This window comes from Procambarus clarkii, chromosome 41, assembly GCF_040958095.1.
Source record: "Procambarus clarkii isolate CNS0578487 chromosome 41, FALCON_Pclarkii_2.0, whole genome shotgun sequence".
NCBI lineage: Eukaryota > Metazoa > Arthropoda > Malacostraca > Decapoda > Cambaridae > Procambarus > Procambarus clarkii.
The window spans coordinates 37,787,078-37,803,034 of NC_091190.1; positions in this window are offsets into that span (position 1 = coordinate 37,787,078).

The window sequence follows — 15,957 nt, forward strand, 5'->3', positions numbered from 1 at the left end:
CACAGAAGCCTTACAGCAACTGGAATAATTGGTATTCCTTTAACCCACTGCACCACAACGCAGACCGTTAAAAGAAATGGTAATTTCGGGGTATTTCAATCCTCCAAAGATCACCACCTCCCAAGGGTAACTAGAGCATAGTGAGGGGCTACTCACGTTCTTTCATCAAATTCCTGTTAATATGGGAGAACTCTGTGTCTATGCATAATGCACATCTTGCCTAAACACGCAAGAGAAGTTATACAACCTTAGAACACTTTTCCACCAGGAGATTTGAACCCTATCCAGCACAGAAGCCATACAGCAACTGGCATAACTGGTACTCCTTTAACCCACTGTAACACAACTCAGACCCTTGAAAGAGATGGTAATTTCGGGGTATTTAAATCGCACAAAGATCACCAACTCCCAAGGGCAACTAGAGCATAGTGAGGGGCTACTCATATTCTTTCATCAATTTCCTGTTAATGTGTGAGAACTCTGTGTCTATGCTTAATGCACAACTTGTCTAAACATGCAAGAGAAGTTATACAACCTTAGAACACTTTCCCACCAAGAGATTCGAAGCCTTGCCAGCACAGAAGCCTTACTGCAACTGGCATAACTAGTACGCTTTTAACCCACTGCACCACAACTCAGACCTTTAAAAAAGATGGTAATTTTGGGGTGGGAGTAGCATTGTGATGGGCTACTAACGTTCTTTCGTCAAATTCCTGTTAATATGGGAGAACTCTGTGTCTATGCTTAATGCACAACTTGCCTAAACATGCAAGAGAAGTTACACACCCTTAAAACACTTTTCAACCAGGAGATTCGAAATCTAGCCAGCACAGAAGCCTTTCAGCAACTGGCATAACTGATACGCCTTTAACCAACTGCACCACAACTCAGACTCTTAAAAGAGATTGTAATTTCGGGGTATTTAAATCCCCCAAAGTTCACCACCTCCCAATGGCAACTGGAGCATAGTGAGGGGCTACTCACCTTCTTTCATCAAATTCCTGTTAAAATGGGAGAACTCTGTGTCTATGCCTAATGAACAACTTCCCTAAACACGTAAGAGAAGAAATACAATCTTAGAACACTTTCCTACCAGGAGATTCGAACCCTAGCCAGCACAGAAGCCTTACATCCACTGGCATAACTAGTACGCCTTTAACCCAGTGCACTACAATTCAGATTAATAAAAGAGATGGTAATTTTGAGGTTATAAAACCCCCCAAAGTTTACCACCTGCCAAGGCCAACTAGAGCATAGTGAGGGGCTACTCACGTTCTTTCATCAGATTCCAGTTAATATGGAAGAACTCTGTGTCTATGCTTAATGCACAACTTGCCTAAACATACAAGAGATGTTATACAACCTTAGAACACTTTTCCACCAGGAGATTCGAACTCCAGCTAGCACAGAATCCTTTCAACAACTGGCATAACTGATACGCCTTTAACCCACTGCACCACAACTCAGACCTTTAAAAGAGATGGTAATTTCGGGGTATTTAAATCCCTCAAAGATTACCTCCTATGGGGAACTAGAGGATAGTGAAGGGCTACTCACATTCTTTCATCAAATTCCTGTTAATATGGAAGAACTCTGTGTCTATGCTTAATGCACAACTTGCCTAAACACGCAAGAGAAGTTATACAACCTTAGAACACTTTCCCACCAGGAGATTCGAACCCTAGCCAGCACAGAAGCCTTACAGCAACTGGCATAACTGGTACACCTTTAAACCACTGCACCACAGCTCACACCATTAAAAGAGATGATAATTTTGGAATATTTAAATCCCCTCAATGATCACCACCTCCCATGGGCAACTAGAGCATAGTGAGAGGCTACTCACGTTCTTTCATGAAATTCCTGTTAATATGGGAGAACTCTGTGTCTATGCTTTATGCACAACTTGCCTAAACACGCAAGAGAAGTTATTCAACACTTAGAACACTTTCCCACCAGGAGATTCGAAAACTAGCCAGCACAGAAGCCTTACAGCAACTGGCATAATTGGAACGCCTTTAAGCCACTTCACAAAAACTCAGACCCATAAAAGAGATGGTAATTTCGGGGTATTTAAATCCCCCAAAGACCACCAAATTCCAAGGGCAGCTAGAGCATAGTGAGGGGCTACTCACGTTCTTTCATCAAATTCCTGTTAATATATGAGAACTCTGTGTCTATGCTTAATGCACAACTTGCCTAAACACGCAAAAGAAGTTATACAACCTTAGAACATTTTCCCACCAGGAGATTTGAACCCTAGTAGGTACAGAAGCTTTACAGTAACTGGCATAACTGGTACACCTTTTTACCCACTGCACCACAACAAAGACCCTTAAAGGAGATGGTAATTTTGAGGTATTTAAATCGCACAAAGATCACCAACTCCCAAGGGCAACTAGAGCATAGTGAGGGGCTATTCATATTCTTTAATCAAATTCCTGTTAATATGTGAGAATTCTGTGTCTATGCTTAATGCACAACTTGTCTAAACATGCAAGAGAAGTTATACAACCTTAGAATACTTTCCCAACAAAAGATTCGAAGCCTTGCCGGCACAGAAGCCTTACTGCAACTGCCATAACTAGTACGCTTTTAACCCACTGCACCACAACTCAGACCTTTAAAAAGAGATGGTAATTTTGGGGTATTTAAATCCCCCAAAATCCCACCTCCCAAGGGTAAATAGAGCATAGTGAGGGGCTACTCACGTTCTTTCGTCAAATTCCTGTTAATATGGGAGAACTCTGAATCTATGCTTAATGCACAACTTGTCTAAACACGGAAGAGAAGTTATACAACCTTAGAACACATTCCCACCAGGAGATTTGAACCCTAGCCAGCACAGAAGCCTTACAGCAACTGGCATAACTGGTATGCCTTCAACCCACTGCACCACAACACAGACCCTTAAAAGAGATGGTAATTTTTAGGTATATAAAACCCCTAAAGTTCATTACCTGCCAAGGCCAACTGGAGCATAGTGAGGGGCTACTCACCTTCTTTCATCAAATTCCTGATAATATGGGAGAACTCTGTGTCTATGCTTAATGCACAACTTGTCTAAACATGCAAGCGATGTTATACAACCTTAGAACACTTTCCCAACCGGAGATTCGAACCCTAGCCAACACAGAAGCCTTACAGCAACTGGCATAACTGGTACGCCTTTAACCCTCTGCATCATAACTCAGACCCTTAAAAGAGATGGTAATTTTGGGGTATTTGAATCGCCCAAAATCCCACCTCCCAAGGGTAACTAGAGCATAGTGAGGGGCTACTCACGTTCTTTCGTCAAATTCCTGTTAATATGGGAGAACTCTGAATCTATGCTTAATGCACAACTTGCCTAAACACGCAAGAGAAGTTATACAACCTTAGAACACTTTCCCACCAGGAGATTCGAACCCTAGCCAGCACAGAAGCCTTACAGCAACTGGCATAACTGGTACTCCTTTAACCCACTGCAACACAACTCAGACCCTTGAAAGAGATTGTAATTTCGAGGTATTTAAATCGCACAAATATCACCAACTCCCAAGGGCAACTAGAGCATAGTGAGTGGCTATTCACGTTCTTTCGTCAAATTCCTGTTAACATGGGAGAACTCTGAATCTATGCTTAATGCACAACTTGCCTAAACACGCAAGAGAAGTTATACAACCTTAGAACACTTTCCCAACAAAAGATTCGAAGCCTTGCCGGCACAGAAGCCTTACTGCAACTGGCATAACTAGTACGCTTTTAACCCACTGCACCACAACTCAGACCTTTAAAAGAGATGGTTATTTTGGGGTATTTAAATCCCCCAAAATCCCACCTCCCAAGGGTAACTAGAGCATAGTGAGGGGCTACTCACGTTCTTTCGTCAAATTCCTGTTAATATGGGAGAACTCTGAATCTATGCTTAATGCACAACTTGCCTAAACACGCAAGAGAAGTTATACAACCTTAGAACACTTTCCCACCAGGAGATTTTAACCCTAGCCAGCACAGAAGCCTTACAGCAACAGGCATAACTGGTATGCCTTCAACCCACTGCACCACAACACAGACCCTTAAGAGAGATGGTAATTTTGAGGTATATAAAACCCCCAAAGTTCACTACCTGCCAAGGCCAACTGGAGCATAGTGAGGGGCTACTCACCTTCTTTCATCAAATTCCTGTTAATATGGGAGAACGCTGTGTCTATGCTTAATGCACAACTTGTCTAAACATGCAAGAGAAGTTATACAACCTTAGAACACTTTCCCACCAGGAGATTCGAACCCTAGCCAGCACAGAAGCCTTACAGCAACTGGCATAACTGGTACGCCTTTAACCCTCTGCATCACAACTCATACCCTTAAAAGAGATGCTAATTTCGGGATATTTAAATCCCCCCAAAGATCACCACCTCCCAAGGGTAACTAGAGCATAGTGAGGGGCTACTCATGTTCTTTCATCAAATTCCTGTTAATATGGGAGAACTCTGTGTCTATGCTTAATGCACAACTTGCCTAAACACGAAAGGGAAGTTAAACAAGTTAGAACACTTTTCCACCAGGAGATTTGAACCCTAGCCAGCACAGAAGCCTTACAGCAACTGGCATAACTGGTACTCCTTTAACCCACTGCAACACAACTCAGACCCTTGAAAGAGATGGTAATTTCGAGGTATATAAATTGCACAAAGATCACCAACTCCCAAGGGCAACTAGAGCATAGTGAGGGGCTATTCATATTCTTTAATCAAATTCCTGTTAATATGTGAGAACTCTGTGTCTATGCTTAATGCACAACTTGTCTAAACATGCAAGAGAAGTTATACAACGTTAGAACACTTTCCCAACAAAAGATTCGAAGCCTTGCCGGCACAGATGCCTTACTGCAACTGGCATAACTAGTACACTTTTAACCCACTGCACCACAACTCAGACCTTTAAAAAAGATGGTAATTTTGGGGTATTTAAATCCCCCAAAATCCCCCAAAATCCCACCTCCCAAGGGTAACTAGAGCATAGTGAGGGGCTACTCACGTTCTTTCATCAAATTCCTGTTAATATGGGAGAACTCTGAATCTATGCTTAATGCACAACTTGCCTAAACACGCAAGAGAAGTTATACAACCTTAGAACACTTTCCCACCAGGAGATTTGAACCCTAGCCAACACAGAAGCCTTACAGCAACTGGCATAACTGGTACGCCTTTAACCCTCTGCATCATAACTCAGACCCTTAAAGGAGAAGGTAATTTTGGGGTATTTAAATCGCCCAAAGATCTCCACCTGCCAAGGGCAACTAAAGCATAGCGAGGAGCTACTCATTTTCTTTCATCAAATTCCTGTTAATATGGGAGAACTCTGTGTCTATGCTTAAGGCACAACTTGCCTAAACAAGCAAGAAAAGTTATACAACCTTAGAACACTTTCCCACCAGGAGATTCGAACCCTAGCCTGCACAGAAGCCTTACAGCAACTGGCATAACTGGTACGCCTTTAACCCTCTGCATCACAACTCAGACCCTTAAAAGAGATGGTAATTTCAGGGTATTTAAATCGCCCAAAGATCCCCACATGCCAAGGACAACTAGAACATAGTGAGGGGCTTCTTCCGTTCTTTCATCAAATTCCTGTTAATATATGAGAACTCTGTGTCTATGCTTAATGCACAACTTGCCTAAACATGCAAGAGAAGTTATAAAACCTTAGAACATTTTCCCACCAGGAGATTTGAACCCTAGCCAGCACAGAAGCCTTACAACAACTGGCATAACTAGTACACCTTTAACCCACTGCACCACAACACAGACCCTTAAAAGAGATGGTAATTTCGGGGTATTTTAATCCTCCAAAGATCACCACCTCCCAAGGGTAACTAGAGCATAGTGAGGGGCTACTCAAGTTCTTTCATCAAATTCCTGTTAATATGTGAGAACTCTGTGTCTATGCTTAATGCACATCTTGCCTAAACATGCAAGAGAAGTTATACAACCTTAGAACACTTTCCCACCAGGAGATTCGAACACTAGCCAGCACAGAAGCCTTACAGCAACTAGCATAACTGGTACGCCTTTAACCCACTGCACTACAACTCAGACTAATAAAAAGAGATGGTAATTTTGAGGTATATAAAACCCCCAAAGATCACCAACTGCCAAGGCCAACTAGAGCATAGTGATGGGCTACTCACGTTCTTTCATCAAATTCCTGTTAATATGGGAGAACTCTGTGTCTATGCTTAATGAACAACTTCCCTAAACACGTATAAGAAGTAATTCAATCTTAGAACACTTTCCTACCAGGAGATTTGAACCCTAGCCAGCACAGAAGCCTTACAGCAACTGGCATAACTGGTACTCCTTTATCCCACTGCAACACAACTCAGACCCTTGAAAGAGATGGTAATTTCGAGGTATTTAAATCGCACAAAGATCACCAACTCCCAAGGGCAACTAGAGCATAGTGAGGGGCTATTCATATTCTTTAATCAAATTCCTGTTAATATGTGAGAACTCTGTGTCTATGCTTAATGCACAACTTGTCTAAACATGCAAGAGATGTTATACAACCTTAGAACACTTTCCCACCCAGAGATTCGAACCCTAGCCAACACAAAAGCCTTACAGCAACTGGCATAACTGGTACGCCTTTAACCTACTGCACTACAACTCAGACTAATAAAAGAGATGGTAATTTTGAGGTATATAAAACCCCCAAAGTTCACCACCTACCAAGGGCAACTAGAGCATAGTGAGGGGCTACTCACGTTCTTTCATCAAATTCCAGTTATTATGGAAGAACTCTGTGTCTATGCTTAATGCACAACTTGCCTAAACACACAAGAGATGTTATACAACCTTAGAACACTTTTCCACCAGGAGATTCGAACTCCAGCTAGCACAGAAGCCTTACAACAACTAGCATAACTGGTACGCCTTTAACCCACAGCACCACAAATGAGACCCTTAAAAAAAGAGAATGTAATTTTGGGGTATATAAATCCCTCAAAGATCACCACCTCCCAAGGGCAACTAGAGCATAATGAGGGGCTACTCACATTCAATCATCAAATTCCTGTTAATATATGAGAATTCTGTGTCTATGCTTAATGCACAACTTGCCTAAACACACAAAAGAATTTATACAACCTTAGAACATTTTTCCACCAGGAGATTTGAACCCTAGTCGGTACAGAAGCCTTACAGCAACTGGCATAACTGGTACACCTTTAACCCACTGCACCACAACACAGACCCTTAAAAGAAATGATAATTTTGGGGTATTTAAATCGTCCAAAGATCACCACCTCACAAGGGTAACTAGAGCATAGTAAGGAGGGGCTACTCACGTTCTTTCATCAAAATCCTGTTAATATGGAAGAACTCTGTGTCTATGCTTAATGCACAACTTGCCTAAACACACAAGAGATGTTATACAACCTTAGAACACTTTTCCACCAGGAGATTTGAACTCCAGCTAGCACAGAAGCCTTACAACAACTAGCATAACTGGTACGCCTTTAACCCACAGCACCACAAATGAGACCCTTAAAAAAACAGAATGTAATTTTGGGGTATATAAATCCCTCAAAGATCACCACCTCCCAAGGGCAACTGCATAATGAGGGGCTACTCACATTCAATCATCAAATTCCTGTTAATATATGAGAACTCTGTGTCTATGCTTAATGCACAACTAGCCTAAACACGCAAAAGAAGTTATACAACCTTAGAACATTTTCCCACCAGAAGATTTGAACCCTAGTCGGTACAGAAGCCTTACAGCATCTGGCATAACTGGTACACCTTTAACCCACTGCACCACAACACAGACCCTTAAAAGAAATGGTAATTTCGGGGTATTTAAATCCTCCAAAGATCACCACCTCCCAAGGGTAACTAGAGCATAGTAAGGGGGGGGGGGCTACTCACGTTCTTTCTTCAAATTCCTGTTAATATGGGAGAACTCTGTGTCTATGCTTGATGCACAACTTGTCTAAACATGCAAGAGATGTTATACAACCTTAGAACACTTTTCCACCAGGAGATTTGAACTCCAGCTAGCACAGAAGCCTTACAACAACTAGCATAACTGGTACGCCTTTAACCCACAGCACCACAAATGAGACCCTTAAAAAAACAGAATGTAATTTTGGGGTAAATAAATCCCTCAAAGATCACCACCTCCCAAGGGCAACTAGAGCATAATGAGGGGCTACTCACATTCAATCATCAAATTCCTGTTAATATATGAGAACTCTGTGTCTATGCTTAATGCACAACTTGCCTAAACACGCAAAAGAAGTTATACAACCTTAGAACATTTTCCCACCAGAAGATTTGAACCCTAGTCGGTACAGAAGCCTTACAGCATCTGGCATAACTGGTACACCTTTAACCCACTGCACCACAACACAGACCCTAAAAAGAAATGGTAATTTCGGGGTATTTAAATCCTCCAAAGATCACCACCTCCCAAGGGTAACTAGAGCATAGTAAGGGGGGGGGGGCTACTCACGTTCTTTCATCAAATTCCTGTTAATATGGGAGAACTCTGTGTCTATGCTTGATGCACAACTTGTCTAAACATGCAAGAGATGTTATACAACCTTAGAACACTTTCCCACCAAGAGATTCGAACCCTAGCCAGCACAGAAGCCCTACAGCAACAGGCATAACTGGTACGCCTTTTACCCACTGCACCGCAACTCAGGCCTTCAAAATAGATGGTAATTTTGTGGTATTTAAATCTCCCAAAGATCACCACCTCCCAAGGGCAACTAGAGCATAGTGAGAGGTTACTCACGTTCTTTCATCAAAATTCTGTTAATATGGGAGAAATCTGTGTCTATGCTTAATGCACAACTTGCCTAAACACGTAAGAGAAGCTATACAACCTTAGAACACTTTCCGTCCAGGAGATTCGAACCCTAGCCAGCACAGAAGCCTTACAGCATCTGGAATAATTGGTACTTCTTTAACTCACTGAACCACAACACAGACCGTTAAAAGAGATGGTAATTTCAGTTTATTTTAATCCCTTAAAGATCACCACCTCCCAAGGGCAACTAGAGCATAGTGAGGGGCTACTCACGTTCTTTCATCAAATTCCTGTTAATATATGAGAACTCTGTGTCTATGCTTAATGCACAACTTGCCTAAACATGCAAGAGAAGTTATAAAACCTTAGAACATTTTCCCACCAGGAGATTTGAACCCTAGCCAGCACAGAAGCCTTACAACAATGGCATAACTAGTACACCTTTAACCCACTACACCACAACACAGACCCTTAAGATAGATGGTAATTTCGGGGTATTTAAATCCTCCAAAGATCACCACCTCCCAAGGGCCACTAGAGCATAGTGAGGGGCTTCTCACGTTCTTTCATCAAATTCCTGTTAATATGGGAGAACTCTGAATCAATTCTTAATGCACAACTTGCCTAAAAACGCAAGAGAAGTTATACAACCTTAGAACACTTTCCCACCAGGAGATTTGAACCCTTGCCAGCACAGAAGCCTTACATCAAATGGCATAACTTGTACGCCTTTAACCCACTGCACCTCAAAACAGACCCTTAAAAGAGATGGTAATTGCGAGGTATTTAAATCTCCCCAAAGATCACCACCTCCCAAGGGTAACTAGAGCATAGTGATGGGCTACTCACGTTCTTTCATCAAATTCCTGTTAATATGGGAGAACTCTGTGTCTATGCTTAATACACAACTTGCCTAAACATGCAAGAGAAGTTACACACACTTCAAACACTTTTCCACCAGGAAATTCGAACCCTAGCCAGCACAGAAGCCTTACAGCAACTGGCATAACTGATACACCTTTAACCCACTGCACCACAACTCAGACTCTTAAAAGAGATTGTAATTTTGGGGTATATAAAACCCCCAAAGTTCACCACCTGCCAAGGGCAACTAGAGCATAGTGAGGAGATACTCACGTTCTTTCATCAAATTCCAGTTAATATGGAAGAACTCTGTGTCTATGCTTAATGCACAACTTGCCTAAACACACAAGAGATGTTATACAACCTTAGAACACTTTCCCACCAGGAGATTCGAACTCCAGCTAGCACAGAAGCCTTACAACAACTGGCATAACTGGTACGCCTTTAACCCACAGCACCACAAATGAGACCCTTAAAGGAAAATGTAATTTTGGGGTATATAAATCCCTCAAAGTTCACCACCTTCCAAGGGCAACTAGAGCAAAGTGATGGGCTACTCACGTTCAATCATCAAATTACTGTTTATATGGGAAACTCTGTGTCTATCCATAATGCACAACTTGTCTAAACATGCAAGAGATGTTATACAACCTTAGAACACTTTCCCACAAGGAGATACGAACCCTAGCCAGCACAGAAGACTTACTGCAACTGGCATAACTACTACGCCTTTAACCCACTGCACCACAACTCAAACTTTTAAAAGAGATAGTAATTTTGGGGTATATAAATCCATCAAAGTTCACCACCTTCTAAGGGCAACTAGAGCACAGTGAGGGGCTACTCACATTCTTTCATCAAATTCCTGTTAATATGATAGAACTCTGTGTCAATGCTTAATGCACAACTTGCCTAAACACGCAAGAAAAGTTATACAATCTTAGAATTCTTTCCCACCAGGAGATTCGGACCCTAGCCAGCACAGAAGGCTTACAGCAACTGGCATAACTGGTACCCCTTTAACCCTCTGCATCAAAACTCAGACCCTTAAAAGAGATGGTAATTTTGGAGTATTTAAATCGCCCAAAGATCTCCACCTGCCAAGGACAACTAGAGCATAGTGAGGGGCTTCTCCCGTTCTTTCATCAAATTCCTGTTAATATGGGAGAACTCTGTGTCTATGCTTAATGCACAACTTGCCTAAACACGTAAGAGAAATTATACAACCTTAGAACCCTTTCCTACAAGGAGATTTGAACCCTAGCCAGCACAGAAGCCTTACAACAACTGGCATAACTAGTACACCTTTAACCCACTGCACCTCAACACAGACCCTTAAAAGAGGTGGTAATTTCGGGGTATTTAAATCCTATAAAGATCAACACCTCCCAAGGGTAACTAGAGCATAGTGAAAGGCTTCTCACGTTCTTTCATCAAATTCCTGTTAATATGGGAGAACTCTGAATCAATTCTTAATGCACAACTTGCCTAAACACGCAAGAGAAGTTATACAACCTTAGAACACTTTCCCAGCAGGAGATTTGAACCCTAGCCAGCACAGAAGCCTTACATCAAATGGCATAACTTGTACGCCTTTAACCCACTGCACCTCAACACAGACCCTTAAAAGAGATGGTAATTGCGAGGTATTTAAATCTCCCCAAAGATCACCACCTCCCAAGGGTAACTAGAGCATAGTGATGGGCTACTCACGGTCTTTTATCAAATTCCTGTTAATATGCGAGAACTCTGTGTCTATGCTTAATGCACAACTTGCCTAAACATGCAAGAGAAGTTACACACAATTAAAACACTTTTCCACCAGGAAATTCGAACCCTAGCCAGCACAGAAGCCTTACAGCAACTGGCATAACTGATACGCCTTTAACCCACTGCACTACAACTCAGACTAATAAAACAGATGGTAATTTTGAGGTATATAAAACCCCCAAAGTTCACCACCTGCCAAGGCCAACTAGAGCATAGTGAGGAGCTACTCACGTTCATTCATCAAATTCCAGTTAATATGGAAGAACTCTGTGTCTATGCTTAATGCACAACTTGCCTAAACATGCAAGAGAAGTTACACACACTTAAAACACTTTTCCACCATAAAATTCGAACCCTAGCCAGCACAGAAGCCTTACAGCAACTGGCATAACTGGTACCCCTTTAACCCTCTGCATCATAACTCAGACCCTTAAAAGAGATGGTAATTTCGGGGTATTTAAATCGCCCAAAGATCTCCACCTGCCAAGGGCAACTAGAGCATAGTGAGGGGCTGCTCACGTTCTTTCATCAAATTCCTGTTAATATGGGAGAACTCTGTATCTATGCTTAAGGCACAACTTGCCTAAACACGCAAGGAAAGTTATACAACCTTAGAACACTTTTCCACCAGGAGATTTGAACCCTAGCCAGCACAGAAGCCTTACAGCAACTGGCATAACTGGTACTCCTTTAACCCATTGCACCACAACACAGACCTTTAAAAAGAGATGGTAATTTCGGGTTATTTAAATCGCACAAAGTTCACCAACTCCCAAGGGCAACTTGAGCATAATGCGGGGCTACTCACATTCCTTCATCAAATTCCTGTTAATATGTGAGAACTCTACGTCTATGCTTAATGCACAACTTGTCTAAACATGCAAGAGAAGTTATACAACCTTTGAACACTTTGCCACCATGAGATTCGAAGCCTAGTAAGCACAGAAACCTTACAGCAACTGGCATAACTAGTACGCCTTTAATCCACTGCACCATAACTCAGACCTTTAAAAGAAATGGTAATTTTGGGGTATTTAAATCTCCCAAAGATCACCACCTCCCAAGGGCAACTAGAGCATAGTGAGAGGCTACTCAAGTTTTTTCATCAAAATTCTGTTAATATGGGAGAAATCTGTGTCTATGCTTAATGCATAACTTGCCTAATCACGTAAGAGAAGTTATACAACATTAGAACACTTTCCGTCCAGGAGATTCGAACCCTAGCCAGCACAGAAGCCTTACAGCATCTGGCATAATTGGTACTTCTTTACCTCACTGAACCACAACACAGACCGTTAAAAGAGATGGTTATTTCAGTTTATTTAAATCCCCAAAAGATCACCACCTCCCAAGGGCAACTAGAGTATAGTGAGGGGCTACTCACGTTCTTTCATCAAATTCCTGTTAATATATGAGAACTCTGTGTCTATGCTTAATGCACAACTTGCCTAAACACGCAAGAGAAGTTATACAACCTTAGAACACTTTTCCACCAGGAGATTTGAACCCTATCCAGCACAGAAGCCTTACAGCAACTGGCAGAACTGGTACTCCTTTAACCCACTGCAACACAACTCAGACCCTTGAAAGATATGGTAATTTCGGGGTATTTAAATTGCCTAAAGATCACAAACTCCCAAGGGCAACTAGAGCATAGTGAGGTGCTACTCATTCTTTTATCAAATTCCTGTTAATATGTGAGAACTCTGTGTCTATGCTTAATGCACAACTTGTCTAAACATGCAAGAGAAGTTATACAACCATAGAACACTTTCCCACCAAGAGATTCGAAGCCTTGCCAGCACAGTAGCCTTACTGCAACTGGCATAACTAGTACGCTTTTAACCCACTGCACCACAACTCAGACCTTTAAAAGAGATGGTAATTTTGGGGTATTTAAATTCCCCAAAATCCCACCTTCCAAGGGTAACTAGAGCATAGAGAGGGGCTACACACGTTCTTTCATCAAATTCCTGTTAATATGGCAGAACTCTGTGTCTATGCTTAATGCACAACTTGCCTAGACACGCAAGAGAAGTTATACAACCTTAGAACACTTTCCACCCGGAGATTCGAACCCTAACCAGCACAGAAGCCTTACAGCAACTGGCATAACTGATACGCCTTTAACCCACTGCACCACAACTCAGAATCTTATTAGAGATGGTAATTTCGGGGTATTTAAATCCCCCAAAGATCACCACCTCCCAAGGGCAACGAGAGCATAGTGAGGGTCTACTCACGTTCTTTCATCGAATTCCAGTTAATATGGGAGAAAGCTGTGTCAATGCTTGATGCACAACTTGCCTAAACATGCAAGAGAAGTTATGCAACCTTGGAACACTTTTCCACCAGGAGATTCGAACTCCATCCAGCACAGAAGCCTTACAGCTACTGGCATAAGAGATACGCCTTTAACCCACTGCGCCACAAATATGACCCTTAGAAGAGAATGTAATTTCGGGGTATTTAAATCCCTCAAAGATCACCACCTCCCAAGGGCAACTACAGCATAGTGAGGGGCTACTCACGTTCTTTCATCAAATTCCTGTTAATATGGGAGAACACTGTGTCTATGCTTAATGCACAACTTGCCTATACACGCAAAAGAAGTTATACAACCTTAAAACTCTTTCCCAGCAGGAGATTCGAATCCTTGCCAGCACAGAAGCCTTACTGCAACTGGAATAACAGGTACGCCTTTAACCCATTGCACCACAGCTCAGACTCTTAAAGGAGATGCTAGTTTCGCGATGTTTAAATCCCCCCAAAGATCACCACCTCCCAAGGGCAACTAGACCATAGTGAGAGGCTACTCACGTTCTTTCATCAAAATTCTGTTAATATGGGAGAAATCTGTGTCTATGTTTAATGCACAACTTGCCTAAACATGTAAGAAAAGTTATACAACCTTAGAACAATTTCCTTCCAGGAGATTCGAACCCTAGCCAGCACAGAAGCCTTACAGCATCTGGCATAATTGGTACTTCTTTAACCCAATGCACCACAACACAGACTGTTAAAAGAGATGGTAATTTCAGGTTATTTAAATCCCCCAAAGATCACCACCTCCCAAGGGCAACTAGAGCATAGTGAGGGGCTACTCACGTTCTTTCATCAAATTCCTGTTAATAAATGAGAACTCTGTGTCTATGCTTAATGCACAACTTGCCTAAACATGCAAGAGAAGTTATAAAACCTTAGAACATTTTCCCACCAGGAGATTCGAAGCCTAGCCAGCACAGAAGCCTTACTGCAACTGGCATAACTAGTACACCTTTAACCCATTGCACCACAACACAGACCTTTAAAAGAGATGGTAATTTCTTGGTATTTAAATCCCCCAAAGATCACCACCTCCCAAGGGTAACTAGAGCATAGTGAGGGGCTACTCAAGTTCTTTCATCAAATTCCTGTTAATATGTGAGAACTCTGTGTCTATGCTTAATGCACAATTTGTCTAAACATGCAAGAGAAGTTATACAACCTTAGAACACTTTCCCACCAGGAGATTCGAAGCCTATCCAGCACAGAAGCCTTACTGCAACTGGCATAACTAGCACGCCTTTTACCCACTGCACCACAACTCAGACCTTTAAAAAGAGATTGTAATTTTGTTGTATTTAAATCCCCCAAAGATTACCTCCCAAGGGCAAATAGAGCATAGTGAGGGGCTACTCACATTCTTTCATCAAATTCCTGTAAATTTGGAAGAACTCTGTGTCTATGCTTAATGCACACCTTGCCTAAACACACTAGAGAAGTTATACAACCTTAGAACATTTTCCTTCCAGGAGATTCGAACCCTAGCCATTACAGAAGCCTTACATCAAATGGCATAACTTGTACGCCTTTAACCCACTGCACCACAATACAGACCCTTAAAAGAGATGGTAATTGCAGGGTATTTAAATCACCCCAAAGATCACCACCTCCCAAGGGTAACTAGAGCATAGTGATGGGCTACTAACGTTCTTTCGTCAAATTCCTGTTAATATGGGAGAACTCTGTGTCTATGCTTAATGCACAACTTGCCTAAACATGCAAGAGAAGTTACACACCCTTAGAACACTTTTCCACCAGGAGATTCGAACTCTAGCCAGCACAGAAGCCTTACAGCAACTGGCATAACTGATACGCCTTTAACCAACTGCACCACAACTCAGACTCTTAAAAGAGATTGTAATTTCGGGGTATTTAAATCGCCCCAAAGATCACCACCTCCCAAGGGTAACTAGAGCATAGTGATGGGCTACTAACGTTCTTTCGGCAAATTCCTGTTAAAATGGGAGAACTCTGTGTCTATGCCTAATGAACAACTTCCCTAAACACGTAAGAGAAAAAATACATTCTTAGAACACTTTCCTACCAGGAGATTCGAACCCTAGCCAGCACAGAAGCCTTACATCCACTGGCATAACTGGTACGCCTTTAACCCACTGCACTACAACTCAGATTAATAAAAGAGATGGTAATTTTGAGGTTATAAAACCCCCAAAGTTCACCACCTGCCAAAGCCAA